At 54.8% G+C, this 14,536-nt stretch overlaps 1 protein-coding gene across 1 annotated transcript in view; it reads right to left on the reverse strand.

Annotated features, from left to right (window-relative positions):
• LOC105185066 (ras-related and estrogen-regulated growth inhibitor) overlaps positions 1 to 14,536 on the reverse strand; it is a 104,120-nt gene that overhangs the window by 12,492 nt on the left and 77,092 nt on the right. The window contains exon 7 of the transcript XR_003114061.1: positions 13,915 to 14,115. The gene's annotated coding sequence lies outside the window, so the exon portion shown is untranslated. The remainder of the gene's footprint in view (positions 1 to 13,914; positions 14,116 to 14,536) is intronic.

The following is a 14,536-nucleotide window of genomic DNA, read 5'->3' on the forward strand; positions in this document are numbered from 1 at the left end:
ATCGTCCCTCTGCGCTCGTTCGCGTCGTAAGGTAAAAATGTCCCAGTAACCGAACGTTTAAGCGTAGGTCGTCATCAAAAATATAATATATCTAATATTAAGAATAGTTTTGATATAAATATTTGCATTTATTCGAAAACTTAAGATTCCCTGAAGTAGAGAAAAATGACTTAAACCAATGTATATATCTATTATTAATGAAATATTTACACAAATAATGAAGTGCATTAATGTACCAGCAGTCGGATAGTTGAAATAGGTTATGACCCAATGTTCGGATATAATTTGTCCCAGTTGTGTGACCGCAATTAGAAAATTAGTATGTGCCAACGGGATATGATATAAATGTAGATGCTATCATGCTTAATGAATTTATTAACGATTGGCTATTATTTTGCCAGGTCCACAGGTGCATACTTGTTTAATGAATTTTTATTTTCACACAAAAGTATCAAATTGGGTATATTTCTTTCCAACTAATCGTCAAATATTGGAGTTTTCTTACAATAATTATTACTTTCATTTATTATTGTTGAAATAGATAGTAAATATTTTTTTCAAAGTGGCCGGATACTGGGACATTTACCTTGCCGCCTTCATCAGTCTACGGCGATGTGCGACGTGTCGACGTTGATGGAGTCGCGCGGCGGCGGTTTGTCTGAACGGCGACCGAAGCGGCGCCGATAAGACACGCGGACTCGTGTTGGAATAATTTTGCACGGATGAGCGCAACGTGTCGCTTCGATACGTCAGATATTCGCGCTGCAAGAGAGAGCGCATGTCGTGGAGCATCGTTCAAAGTGTCTCCCGAAACTGCAGAGACGCTGCGAGACGTGCCCAGTCGGAAAACCGCAACTTTGATTCGACGTCGATGAGGGTTGAATTAACGTTGATATCACGGTCTATCGACCACTCCAACGTCGTATCAACGTTACGGTTCTGACCGGGATGTCGAATGCAAATCTCTCTGCCGGGTGACCGAAAAAAAACTAGTCACACCGACGGAATCGTTTCTTCCGCGCGCGCGTTGGAAGTTACCGCTTGCTACCAATTGGCTGCGGGCCAAGATAAATTCTCAGCGATTGAATACCCCGAGAAAGAGAGAGAGAGAGAGAGAGAGAGAGCCTCGCTGCAGCTTGATTCGCGAGCCGAAAGACTCCGCCGCGCGCGCGCCGGCTGAGAAATGCTGTTATACGGCGCCGCTTACGGCACACTCGGGGAGCGGAGGAGTTGATATAATAAACGGAAATCATAAATTCCCCGCCTCCTCCTCCTCCGTCCCTCTCTCCCTCGCTCTGCCCGCGAAAGTAAAAAGTACACGGAAATATTTTCCCGCCCCGTCGCGAATCGATTCGAAAAAGGACGAGTCTCTTCTCCCGCTCGGGCGCGCGCTCGCGGACAGTAATAAAGCGAGATGAAGGTATTACATCGTTGTAAAGACGCGCGGTGGTACCAAAGCGCGACGGCGCGTACACGCGTGCGCGTTCGCGTTGGCGCGAGGGTTAAATTGCAACGGGATCATGGGTCACGGACGATATCGCGCCGTACGGGGGCGCGATCGTGTTCCTCTTTTACTTTTGTCAGGAACGCACGAGAGTACCTGGCACTGCGTGCGTGCGTGCGTGCGTGCGTACAGCTCGAAAACCGCGAGCGAAGGTCGCTGAGTTATTAAAACCAGTTCCCGTCGGCGCGGCAATTATCGCGCGCATGGCGGGGAGTCACACCCGGGTTGCTCGGTCGCATCAACCCTCGCCGAGAGACGTGAGAGTTTTACAGCTCGCGGGCCGAAATGGAAGTGCCACTTTTGAGGCGCCGATTAACCACCGTCCGCCCGCTCCGCCCCGCGGAGGGGCCCGTTGTTGTTGTTGTTGTTGTTGTTGGATGCGAGAGGCAGTCCATCCAACAACAACATCAACGTACCTTGCCTGCGCAAACGTATATCCGTCGCTTCTTCTCGGACCCTCCTCTCCGGCGGTTGCGTTCGGGTCTTCGGCTTTACAGCCGTCACGCAAATTAAACTGCCACCCTCAAAGTCGCCGAGGAGGGAAAAAGAGAAAGAAAGGGGGACAGAGGAAGGCGGAGGGAGAGAGAGGAAGCACGAGGGAGCTTAGACCTCCTTTGGCGCCTTCCTTTTTCGCGCGCGCGGTAGAAATTCTCGCTCGTCTCCCCTCCCCCCCCCCGCTCCCTTTTCCGATCCTGCCTCCCGCACTCGAGGATATACTGGGTGCTCGCGAAGGATCAAAGCACCGCGTAATCCGACTGCCACGCGGTGAGCGAGATGGGCGAGGTGGAATCCGACTTTCGAGACCTTCGCCGTCGTCGGGACGCGAGGCTACATCTCCGATGAATCCGTCCGTGGAAACGCTCGGTGTGTGTACTCTAGGAGGCGTAGAGAAGCGCTCGCGAGAGTCATTATCCCGTATCTCAGCGAGTATCAAGATGAAGAAGCCGCGGTGTAAGATCCCGCTTCTCAGCGAGCCGGCGCGCGGCGAAGCCTCGTTGTTGCTCTTCCTCCCCTCCTCCTCTTCGAGACTCCTCGAGATCGCGCGAGGTTCCAACAGGGTCTCCTCGCGCGAAAGACGCGTGCTTTACCTGCGAGGTGCGAGAAAAGCGAGTCGAGCGCGGTACGACGTGTCTCTCAGAGGCGACACGAAGCTTCCCTTCTCACCTCGGAGCGACCACGAGGAGACTTCCTCTCGTCGCGCGCGCGCGCGCGCGCGCGCAGTTACGAAATGCGCGAGCGTGCGCCGGTGATGGCGGGTCTCTAGGAAGAGAAGCCGCGAGAAAACGCCGAGCGGGACATAATAATAAAGAAATGCTTGCGCTGAGTTACGAGACAGGATAAGTGATATGGTAACGAGGTGGTGCGCCTAAACGAGCCGAACGAAGGCAGCGAAGCTGCTCGAACGAGAGACGGCCGGCCGCGAGCGGAAAAAGCTGGCGGCGTTCGCGACTCCTTGTAATAATACGGCGAATAAAACGCAGGAATCTCGAGATATCAGTGAAAGCCGATCGGCCGTTCATCCGCTCGCTCGTTCGCTCGTCCGTCCGTCCGTCCGTCCGTCTGTGCGTCCATATGTTCCGCGTACGGACAATATCGGCTCGCCGTCCGATTATTGTTTTCGACGACGGCGACGGCGGCGGCGGTCGCGTGTAATAGCGGAAGTGAAAAACCCGCTCCGTGGCTGGTCTCGTCTTTGAAAGTGTGCCGATCGCACACTCCAATGATCTCGCGGGCATCGGCGGAATGCTTATCCGCCGAGGGATTATCGAAACAGGTATCCCGCTGCGCGATTCTTCGATCGCCGAGGACGATCGCCGCCGCGCCGCGCCGCGCCGCGAGTGACGCGATTTGCGATTCCGGACAATGGCCGATGCCGGAAACGTTCTCCGGCCGTTCCCCGCTCGGCCGAGCCGCCCTGTCGTTTCCACGTAAACGCCGGACTGCATAGCGGAAGAAATCGCGAGCGAGCGAGCGAGCGAGCGAATGATCGATTCCCGGCGATTTTCGCCGAAATCGCTCTCCGAAATCGTACGCGAGCCCATCCCGCCGATGATGACGTGTCTCTCGGCCTTTCTTTCTCTCTTTCTCTCTCACTCTGGTCCGACGCAGCTGCAAGCAAGAATTGGCAAATTTTGTCTCGAGTGTCTCGAGAGTTCGCCGAATATCTCGATTTCCGCTCGCTCGACGCGCCTCGCAATTCATCGCAATCTGTCGCGTTGATCTAAGCGGCGCTAAGGGGCGAGCCACGAGCGGGCCCGAGTGAATTTTCGTCTGACAGCCGCTAAACCGATCCCGGACGCCGCGTGCGAAGCCGTAAACTACAATGTTGGAGATTCCCGACCACCGACCGCCGCTAAATCCATTCGCCACGGGCCGCGCAAAACGACGACGAGGCCGACGAGGCCGACGCGGCCCGCGCGTGCGATGGCTCGTTCTTTCGGCCGGACAGCTGTAAAATTGACGTCGGAATAGGCACAATTACGTCCGGCCGGTTCCTGTTGCCGTAATGATGTATACGGATATCGTGATGCATCGCGATCGAGCATATGGCGAGGGATCATGACGCGTATTATACTTGCGTCACGCGCCCGACGTGATCAATGCGCGCGCCCTCCCGTCCCGCGTTCGACACGCGACGATTCGCGCTCCTGTAATAACAAACGCACGTCGCTTTTTCGGTAGCGAGCTTTTATTTGCGAGGAGAAAAATCGCGGAAAGCAATTCCTCGTTCGCTCGCTCTCGAGCCTCTCGTCTCTCTTACTTTCGTTTCGGCGGAAGGGAGGAGTTTTCGCGAGTTTCGCGAGAGCAGGAGGAGGAGGAGGAGGAGGAGGAGGAGGAGGAGGAGGAGGAACAGCAGCAGCAGCAGCAGCAGCGAGGAGAATATATCCCTCCTCGCGAAACGAAGCGAGGAGTAAATCAATGCAACGTAACGGGTGGACACGAGCGTTTCGTGCCGGACTGGATCCTGATTAATGCGATTCGTGACGGGCCCGCGCACCGTAAACTCGATCCTGATTAATACTGTTTACAGCCCCGCGCGATACCGAGGGCCATTAATCAGGATCGAGTGACGACCTCTCTTAAGCTACTCCACAGCCTCCTCGGACGAGGCAGCGCGCTAACGTTCGTCCCGCTCGCGGCTTTCCACGGTCCGACGGTATTCTCGCGCGGAACCGCGCGGTGTGTGCGTCTCTTCGTTTGCGAACCGTCTCGATTTTTCGAAGGAAATCCCCGGAATTCGCCCCGGAAAGCCTACAATCTAGTTTCACCTTTCGCGATCTTGAATTCCAGACTCTCCGCGCGCGGAAAGCTTCCCGTTCTTTTTTTTCTTATCCTGGCGGAAAAATTCTCAATTTCACTAGAATTATAGTTTTATTAGAATTTTACTAGATTAATAATTTTACTGGAATTATAGAATTATAGTTGTTCTCAAGCTCTCATATTTGTTTGACACGTTTTAACACGAAAAATAATAGTAGAATACACGCGCAAAATTATTATATTACCATTACTGTAAAAAAAAAGAAGAATTTCCCTTCACTAATATTTCCCGCAATTTTCTCGCGAAGAATAACTACCCTGACCCTTGTGTGACACTTGTGTGTGTGTGTGTGTGTAGTGTATGAGCGAATACATGTATTAAAATAAGCAGCGTGACCATCAACTCGCTGACGCGCTCGGGGTTTAATGCGACGATGACATACACGCGACAACTTTCGAGATTTGAGAAACCGAACAGCCCTCCTCCCCCTCTCGTCGAGCACCGACGCCGGCTGGACCGCCAAGCGGAGAAGCGGAGCGGAGCGCTCGCTTGCGCGCGACGCAGGGCTCCGATCTCGGGAGCCATTAATCAGGATCGAGCGACGACCTCTCCCCGAGCTACTCCCGCTGCCGGTGTACATCAACGTTGACCTTGGGTCTACGGCAAGAGCGCGACACCGCGCGAGGGGAAGCCAATCGCGCGGCCGCCGTTTCCTGCTCGCACCTGCGCCCCGACGGAACACGCTCGGCTGACAAACGAGGATATCGCATCATCCCGGCGGAAGCCCAATAAATATTATCGCGCGTGGTGCGCCAGGTCAACGCATTCACACACACGTATACGCACGCACATACATGTCTACACGTACGGGTTCCGCAGCATCGATATCGGCCATTTGACGATTTTTCCTCGGCGACGCACGAGACGACGCGACGCGACGCGACTCGACGGCCCCCGAGGACGACGCGGCGGATCCGCGTAAATCAGCATTTACAGGCTCCTTATCGGGCGCGACAGATGGCTTCCGCCGTAATTATGACAAAGCGCGGATAATGAGTATATTTTACGGACGACGATTATATTCGAAGCCGCGGATAAATTACGGAGTCCGAGTTCGCCGCGCGAAACTTTGAGTTATCCGCCGGCGAATAAATTATTATCCTCGCGCGTAATCGCGCCGTGGAATCGTCGTGCATCGCACTTGCACGGAGCGTCCCGGATTTTCCCCACTGCGGACGCATCGATCGCTCTCTTTCTCTCTCTCTCTCTCTCTCTCTCTCTCTCTCTCTCTCTCTCTTTCTCTCGATCTCTCTCGCGCTCTCTCTCGCGCTCTCTCTCTCTCTCTCTCCAGTCGAGAAAAGCGCGCCGCGAAAAATGCGAAATATAGTAGTTGCGAAGAATTAAATTGTCGGCGATAACATCGGCGGTTGTTGCCCCTGACAGATCGGATTCTCGTAACGAACGTGTCAGCCTCGACTCGGAGCGCGAAACTGAAATTCGTTCTCCTCGCCGCCGTATCCAATCATCTCCGGAGAGCCGTCATTCGCGGATCTATAAGTTATCGCTCGTCCGATTCTTCCTTTGCCTCGTTTTTCTTTCCTTTCTTTCTTTCTTCCTTTCCTTTTTTCTTCTCAATTCTTCCGCGGAGCGAGCGAAAGCGGCCGAACGCGCCGAACTGCAACCTACACTACTACTACCGCTGCTACCGCTGCGTACCGCACTACTACTACCACCGCCGATTGTGAACGGCCGAGGCCGAGATCGACTTTCGGTACTTTATTATCGCTCGGGGAGAACGACACGCCGGATACACCGTGTTACAAATTACGTTGTTCGCGCGAGCGATCGATCTTCGGCGGTCGAGCTCCACTCGGCCGCGCGCGCTCGCGCGCTCGCGACTACTCCGAGTTCGTCGAGAACGTTTTGCTCGTTTCTGGATTTCGTGGATTGAAATGTAAATTGGATCGCGCCGCGCCGCGCCGCCATCCAGCCGAGACGGGGATTAGTCGAGCGCGCGGGACATCAACGTCCCGCAAACTTTCAGACGCTTCAATTACGCGAACGAGAGTCTCGCGCGCGCGCGTGAGTTTCCAGTCGGAGTTATTAAACGAAGACGCGCCGCCGTCGCCTGCCTGGCTTCCTCGTTAACGATCGGAACGGATCGTTTCCAAGCGCCGTTCACGAGCGGCCGCCGTCGCTGAATTGTGTATTCTCTCAGTCGCGGTGGTCCAATTTCACGCGACCGTCTTGGCCTTTCTTCCGCGGTACCGTTACGTAAAAATTCCAAAGGCGCGTCTCCGAAAGAAATCTCAGCCAATTAAGCGCAAAATTTCCAATTTTCGCGCGAATTCCCGGTGTCCGCGCGGAGGGCAGAAAAAGCGGCGCGGAGAAAAAGGAAGAGACGAAACGTTCTCACACACGACGCGCGATACACGACGCGATGTACGCGCGTCATTTTGCACTAACGATCACCGCGACAAGAACGCGCGGTAGAATCGTCGAATTAACGAGTAGATGTGCACAATATTACCCGCGCACATAATTATCGCAATTGCAAGGCGCGATCCCCACCGGCTTCCCGCGCGCGCGCGCGCGCGCGCGCGAGATTTAAATAAAGTCGTCACTCGCTTAGAAATCGAGCGACGGTCGCGGCTTCTTTTCCGCGGAGGCGAACGACGCGTGGAGGAGGAGCAGGAGGAGAAAGGGGGACAACGGCGAGCGCGACGGCAGGAAAGAGGTCTCTCTTTCTCGTGAAGTGCATCTAAGAGAAGAGACGCGGATCCCGCGAGGCTCGAGCTAAGTCGAGAGCGAAATTAATAGCCCACTTGTCATAACAGCCAACGATAGCAGCAGCGTGGCAGTCCGAGAGAACCGGACTCGCGGTGATCTTAACGGCGGATATAACGTCGAGGCGAGCCGCGAGCAATTCGCCGTGACGAATTTCCTACGTCAGCTCTCGGCTCTCTAGAGGCTCCCTCGGCCCGAATGACGTATGCAAATCATGCACACCGCGGCGTCGCGCCGTCGCGATGCGTCCAGGAAGCTGGGGCCGCGGCCGCTTCTCCTTTTCGCCGGGCACTTATCGGCTCGTCAAACGCCGCGGAATCGGATCGAAATTAGTCGGCGGGGCGCGCCGCTGAAAGGCGACTCGGCGACCTGTCGAACGGAGGAGTCCTTCGCCGATGAGACGAGCGCAGCCGGGGATTACTATTCCTCTTTTGGAAAAATGTCAGGACTGACAGAGTGCAGCGTTACGTGCGGAGCTGCGCGCAGCTGACCTTGCACTCGTTCTCGTTACTTTGGTCTCTAAGTACGCGTACGCTTAACTCATTTGCATCACAGCTCTAAATACGCAACTACCTTGAGAAATCGGAGACGTTCGACTGACAGTCGGCCCGTGTCACCGCTCATTAACGCACATCGTTGGCGAAAAGTGAACGTCGTCGTATTATTCCGCGGTTGGTGACAAGTGACAATCATTATGTACGAATTATTCCGCTTGCGAACGAAATGGATTAAACTTTCAACGTAGAATATGTGTGCGTCCCCTCGTGGCTCTCGTAAGCGCTTTCGCTTTTTCGTAGCCCTAACCCCCTTTATCTACTCTGGGGCGAACGAGAACGGCGAGAATGTTCCGATTGAAGAACCCTGCGCGAGTAATTACGAGCTGCTCCTTAACCTTTAGAGGACCGGGGTGGCTCCTATAGGAGACACATATAACTCGGCATTCAGTGTTTTCTCAAAGGTTATATTATAGTTATTTGCGTCGCATTTACGTCGATGTTTATGTGCTCTAAAAATATATTTGCATATGTGAGACTCGTGAGATTTTTACCTTACTTGTAAATAAACATTTATTAACAAGTACACATTTTAACTGCATAGTAATTTGCATCTCAGTACGTTCTTATTTATAATAGACCCACTTTCTCTCAGAATTATATAAATATCAGCACGTAACACTATTAAAGTTTCGATTGCGCGCAGTGCGCGATAACAATCACTCTAAAAGTAACAAATAAGTATAAAAAATACAGAAAAATAGTTTTTGAAATAAAATCATTTTCATTATCTTTTAAAACCAAAATTTTAAAAATTATAAAAAAGTTAAAAAATTTAAAAAAATTTTAAATAACAAAAAATATAAAAAAAACAAAGGAGCTACATAACTTTCTACGTCCACGTTGTTAGCTCTGGGTTATGCTAAAGGAAAGTTTTATTACCGTATGAGATTACTTATAGTAATATAGACTTATTTTAGGTAAATGATTGCCTTTAAAGAAAACCCCTAAAAATGCAAAGATCCAAATTTTGAAAATTTTTTATTTTGGCCGTTCCGTTCCGGACCGGGGTGGCTCCTATAGGAGCCACTACCAAACTCGAAAACTCTACGCGACATGATGGTTACATATATATATATATATATATATATAAATTTTCCGCGAAAAAGAAATTGCAAATTTTAAAGGAAAAATGCCGGTCCTCTAAAGGTTAACAAGCGTCTCTGCGCGAAACCCGGCCTTTCTCTCTCTCTCTCTCTCTCTCTCTCTCTCTCTCTCTCCTTTGTTGATGCTTGGTAGTTAACCGCGACGTGAGCGCTTTTCGCGACGCGGTCTATCGGTGGTCAAAGGGACCCAGGAGGAGGAAAGAGCGCACGGTGGTGCGATAGTAGAGGCTGAGAGTGTCCGCGGGCGCGCAATATTACGCGGTAACGACGTTAACAGTAATGGCGCCTTCTATTACCGCGCTGCTCTTTCGCCGCATGGCGGCCGCTCGTTGGCGCGCAACAAAAGTGGAAAGCGAGACGGATTTGCACGGAGCGACCGGCCGGTCGGCAGAAGTGCCGGCGCCGATTTCCCGCCGATAAAGGCGCCCCCCGCGGAAGAAGCAAAGCAAATCAAATATCGTCGCGAAATCGTTCGGCCAAGCGGCGAAACATATTCCGCCTTTTTCTCAGCCGCGAAATTCTCCGCCGGCGATCGGCTCGCGATGATCGCGAGAGACCGACGATATTTCATCGATAATTCCGAGCTATTAGGGGAACGATTTTCATCCTCGATATCTGTATCTAAACGCTCGATACTCACGTCGTTACTTAACGCCGCGCGCGAATTGACGCGCGACATGCGGCGGACAGCTACTCCGCGGATTAATGCGCGCGATTATACACGCGCCTCCGCGGGATACCGCGCAGGAAAATCACGTCGGCGATATATCCGACGTACAGTATCCGCCGCTCCTCCGAGTTGCCGCTCCGGCTCTCGGAGTTTCGCGGCGCGAATATCTCCGGCCACGATCCGCACCCGGATCCGCGCCCATGCGGCGCGGCGGCGCGGCGGCGGCGGCGGCGGCAGCGGCGGCCCATAAAAATGCTCGGCGCGCAGGCACGGAGACGCACGTGCTTCCGGGTGATACCGAGAGAAAGAGAGAGAGGGAGAGAGAGAGAGAGGGAGAGAGAGGGGGAGAGAGAGAGAGAGAGGGAGAGAGAGAGAGAGAGAGAGAGAGAGAGAGAGAGAGAGAGAGAGAGAGAGAGAGAGACGCCCCCGATAAACATACCGGCGGCTGAAATTTAAAGCGCCGTACGGTACGGCCGACGGCCGACGCTCCTCTCCCCGCCTGCACCGGCCGAGGCTTCGCCTTCGGCTCGCCGGCGCGTAAAAGCGCGTAAATATGAACGCATTCTTCGCGCGCGATTTCAATTTCACCTGGGACACGCCGATGTCCCCGTTACGTTTCGCATCGTATGGTCTTCGTAAAGATAAGACCGCCGCGCGCAGAACCTGGGCGCGTTCGGGTGAAAGTTATTAAAAACTGGGTGGCGCGGCGTTGCGCGTGAAACGCGACGTTAGACGAAGCGCGACGACGAGGAGGAGGAGGAGGAGGAGGAGGAGGAGGACGAAAGTCTTGGCGACATTTCTAATTGGCATTAAAAGCGCGCTTTCGTCTTGCACGGCGGTCGCGGTTTTCGCGACGCGATGCGACTCGATCGCACTTGCATCACTGCCGATATTGCGCTCGCCGCGCGATCGATAGACACAACCGGGGGGACTTTCTCGAGGGACCTCGATACACAGCAGCGAGTCGCGTAAGATGTTACGAATCTTCGCGAGACCGCCGTACACGGGCTGTATATAAAGTGCGTAAACATCCAAGCTACAAAGTACGGATATGCGATCTTGCGCAAGCGAGTGTTTCCGGCTGCAGCGTCGCGCTCGGAATCGCGCGTTCTGAATCTCTTCCACTTCTTTCTTCCAGACGTTCACGACTCCCCCCCTGAATCTCGCGATTTGCGACTGCGATGAGGGAAAGATTGGACTCTCCACTTTTTCTCTGTCCCCCGTTGAGCTGTGAAACGCGTTGCGTCACGAGATCGGCGATTATGTCGTCGAATGGCCGGACAGGGGTCGTCGCTGACGAGGACCGAATGGGAATCGATCATTATTGCGATGACAGACGAGAGGCGGCTAGATAGCGTTGAAATCACACACGCGAATGCGGGAGCGACGGAGGCGCGCTGTCGTCATCGCCGCGCGTTGCTAAGTAGCGTCGGCTGTTAACCTGGTCGCACACGCACGCTGGTATCCGCGCGACCTTGTCTCGCCTCTTATCGGTCTCTGAAATCCGCACGAGCGCGGCAGCCGCCGTATGCGAGCGCCGATGATCGATGGCTCTTCGCGGGCGCGACAGCACGCGAGGCGTTCCCGGCGTGGTTACGTCAGCGGGTAAAAATACGCGCGCGGCCGAATCGTCATGAACGTACGACGTTTCAGATAAACTCATTACGTCGCGTCGGCAGAAGCTCGCGGCGCGGTCGATCGACGTGACTGACGTTACATTGTTTGCTCGTCGCATACCGATTCGCATTTGCAGATAAATCCCCCCCGTCGCTGCCCGTCACCTCGCTGCCGCCGCCGCCGCCGCCGCCGTCGCCGCCGCCGCCGCCGCCACCGCCGCCGCGTCAGGCGGCGGACTTTCACTGCCGAGTGTGTCTACTTTGTTAATCGAATTACAAATTTCTCAGCAACGAGTAAAGGCCGCGGCGCCAGGCGAGAGACGCGCCTGGGCGCGTCTTGGAAACGCGTACCGCACGAGCTTCCCGACGAATTTCGCGCGCGCGACGGAGAATTAATTCGCGCGAGCGAATATCTGCTTTCACGTCGAACATCGAGAATGACTGATGATAACGACTTCGCGACGAGGTGGCGCGCTTTATCTCGATGCCGGATGCTGCGAGAGACCGACGTCCCGCGGCGATTGCGACTATACGCGCGCGACTTAATTCGGGGTCGACGCGGCGTGTGTGTACGCGAGACAGACAGACAGAGAGAAAGAAAGAGAGAGAGACAGAGAGAGAGAGAGAGAGAGAGAGAGAGAGAAGGAGCGCGTCTGCTCTTGTTAGCCCTCGTCGTCTCGTGGAACGGAGCGACACCGGAGCCGAATGTCGCGACGGCGATCGAGTCCGTGGCGCCGCGTTATCGTAATCGGCTTTCGACTTCCTGGTACCGGCAATCGCGTAAGGACGAATCCGACGTTCCTAGAATGTCCCGTAGGTGACTTTTTTCGCCGTCCAAGCGGCGCTAACGTGTACCCGATATCGCGTCCCGTGGTCGAGTCGTCATCGTCATCGTCGTCGTCGTCGTCGTCGTCGTCGTCGTTGTCGTCGTCGTCGTCGTCGTCGTCGCGAAACTGGCGAAACACACGACGAAAGAGCGAGCGGAGGAGGAGCGCAGCGCACGACGCGTTTCTCACGACGGGATCTTAAGTCCCTGTTTGTATTTAGGGAAAGCCAGCCGCTATCTCATCTTACCGCATGGTAATTTTAATTTGAGGCTTCACGCCGGGATACTTAAGGCCGAGTGTTAAAAAGCCGCGGAGGAAACGCGTCGCGCTCGAATAGAAGGATGGCTCTCCGATTTGGAATTACTGCTAGCCGTCACTCGCCTAATATGTGTCTACCTATTTTGCTCCCCGGCGTTTCTCTTTCCGCGGCTAAAGTTTCATTCTCGTTTTCTCTACGTCTCCCTTTCTCCCCCCCCCTCTCTCTCTCTCTCTCTCTCTCTCTCTCTCTCTCGATTCATCTGTCTATCTCCGTCTCGCGCGCTCTTAATTGACTGCGAACACCTGGACACTGATGAGATTCCAAGCGCCGATCCGCGATTGCATTTTCGCACAGATTGGACTTCGGGGCCGACTCGGGCTGAGATTGCGCGACCGGACGGACGGATGGATGGACGGACGGACGGACGGGCGAGCGCGAGCGCTTAGGAATCCCGCATTTTCAATTATTATTCGGCCCCGCAATTGTGCAACGCCTAATTACGCGCTTCCCGCGAGCGAGTGAGCGAGCGAGCGAGCGAGCGAGCGCGTTACCCGCTCGTAGGTAGTAGCGCGCAATTATCTTACCGTCGGGGCTGCCGCGGTGCCAGGATGAAAGGATTACGTGTTTCATTACGAAGGATATCCACGGACATATGTACGCGCGCGCTCCTCGTCGCTCGTCGTGGGAAGAAAAGCGTGCCCGCTCGAGCCTCATCGCGTGCCGGTGAAGACGTGCGCGCGCGCGCGCGCACGTCTTACAATGCAGCTTCGCGCGACTCTTGTCGTCCCAACGCGATTTATCCTTTCGTCAATCTCGCGTCGTCCTCTCGTCTGCCCCCTATCCCCCGCCCCACGAAATTCCAGTCTCGTCTTTGCAACTCAGCTGATCCTCAACGTCGCGCGTCCTCGTCGTCGTCGTCGTCGTCGTCGTGTATCGCCCCTCCCCCCTCCCCCCTCCGCCAGTCGACCGGCGGGATATTTTCGTAATGGCGTATCTTAATTCACGTTATTTATACACTCGTCGACAAGAGCGAGTTAATTAGGGGACTTGGCGGGGAATGTCAATAATGCCCGGCCGTAACGTTTATTATCGCGCGCGCCCATCGACAGCGCGTATCCCGGGCTTCGCGGGAGCGACGAGCGCCGGGCGAATTTCAACGCAATTACCGTGCCCGCGAATTCTCGCTCGTTCTTGCGTCAACGCGTTACCCCGCGCTCGTTGCCCGTGCGCCTAATTTGCATATTTGGCAAGCGCTAATTAGGGACTCGCGGCTGGCCGACACCGATCGACCGACCGACCGGCCGGCCAGGGACGCTTCGTCCTTCCTACCTGGTGCCGGAGACCTGGTGCCGCGCGCAGGAGGAGTCGCGCAGCAAGGAAGCGGCGAGGAGAGCGAGAGGAAGAAGCCGCCGCGCGTCCCGTCGCGGACGGCAGTCCGTCGATCGCCTGTCAAAGCATTCGCCGATGCTTTCGCATCGGACAGTCGCGTGGTGTCCGTCAGCGTCGCTCAATCGCGTGTCTCAATCATACCTGTCGAGAGTAGACAAAGAAAAAATTTGACGGAGGATTGACGGACTGCTGTCTGCCGCTGTCGCTGGACGGACGGACGGACGGACGGACGGGCGGGCGGTGAGAATCCGGCGGAAAGCGCGCTAAAAGCGCGACGACGCGCGCGTCTTTTGAATTCCGCGAATCTAACTCGTTCGCGGTTTCACCGGCTAGGCTGCGCGCGGTGACACGCGCGGGGTTTTCACTTGGAAAGCGCCAAACGCGCCATTACCATGCGGCGTGATCACCGCGAAAATAAACGCGCGCGCACGCGCATCTGACGCGCGCACAATTTAGAAATTAGGACACCGCGGATGTCCCACTTGTGCCGGCGTGTACCTCGCGATTCTCACGTGCGCGCGCTGCGCTCGTCGCGCGGAAAAGTTATGTCGAATTCGGCCGG

The sequence above is a fragment of the Harpegnathos saltator genome, unplaced genomic scaffold, assembly GCF_003227715.2.
Source record: "Harpegnathos saltator strain DR-91 unplaced genomic scaffold, Hsal_v8.6 scaffold758, whole genome shotgun sequence".
Taxonomy (NCBI): Eukaryota; Metazoa; Arthropoda; class Insecta; order Hymenoptera; family Formicidae; genus Harpegnathos; species Harpegnathos saltator.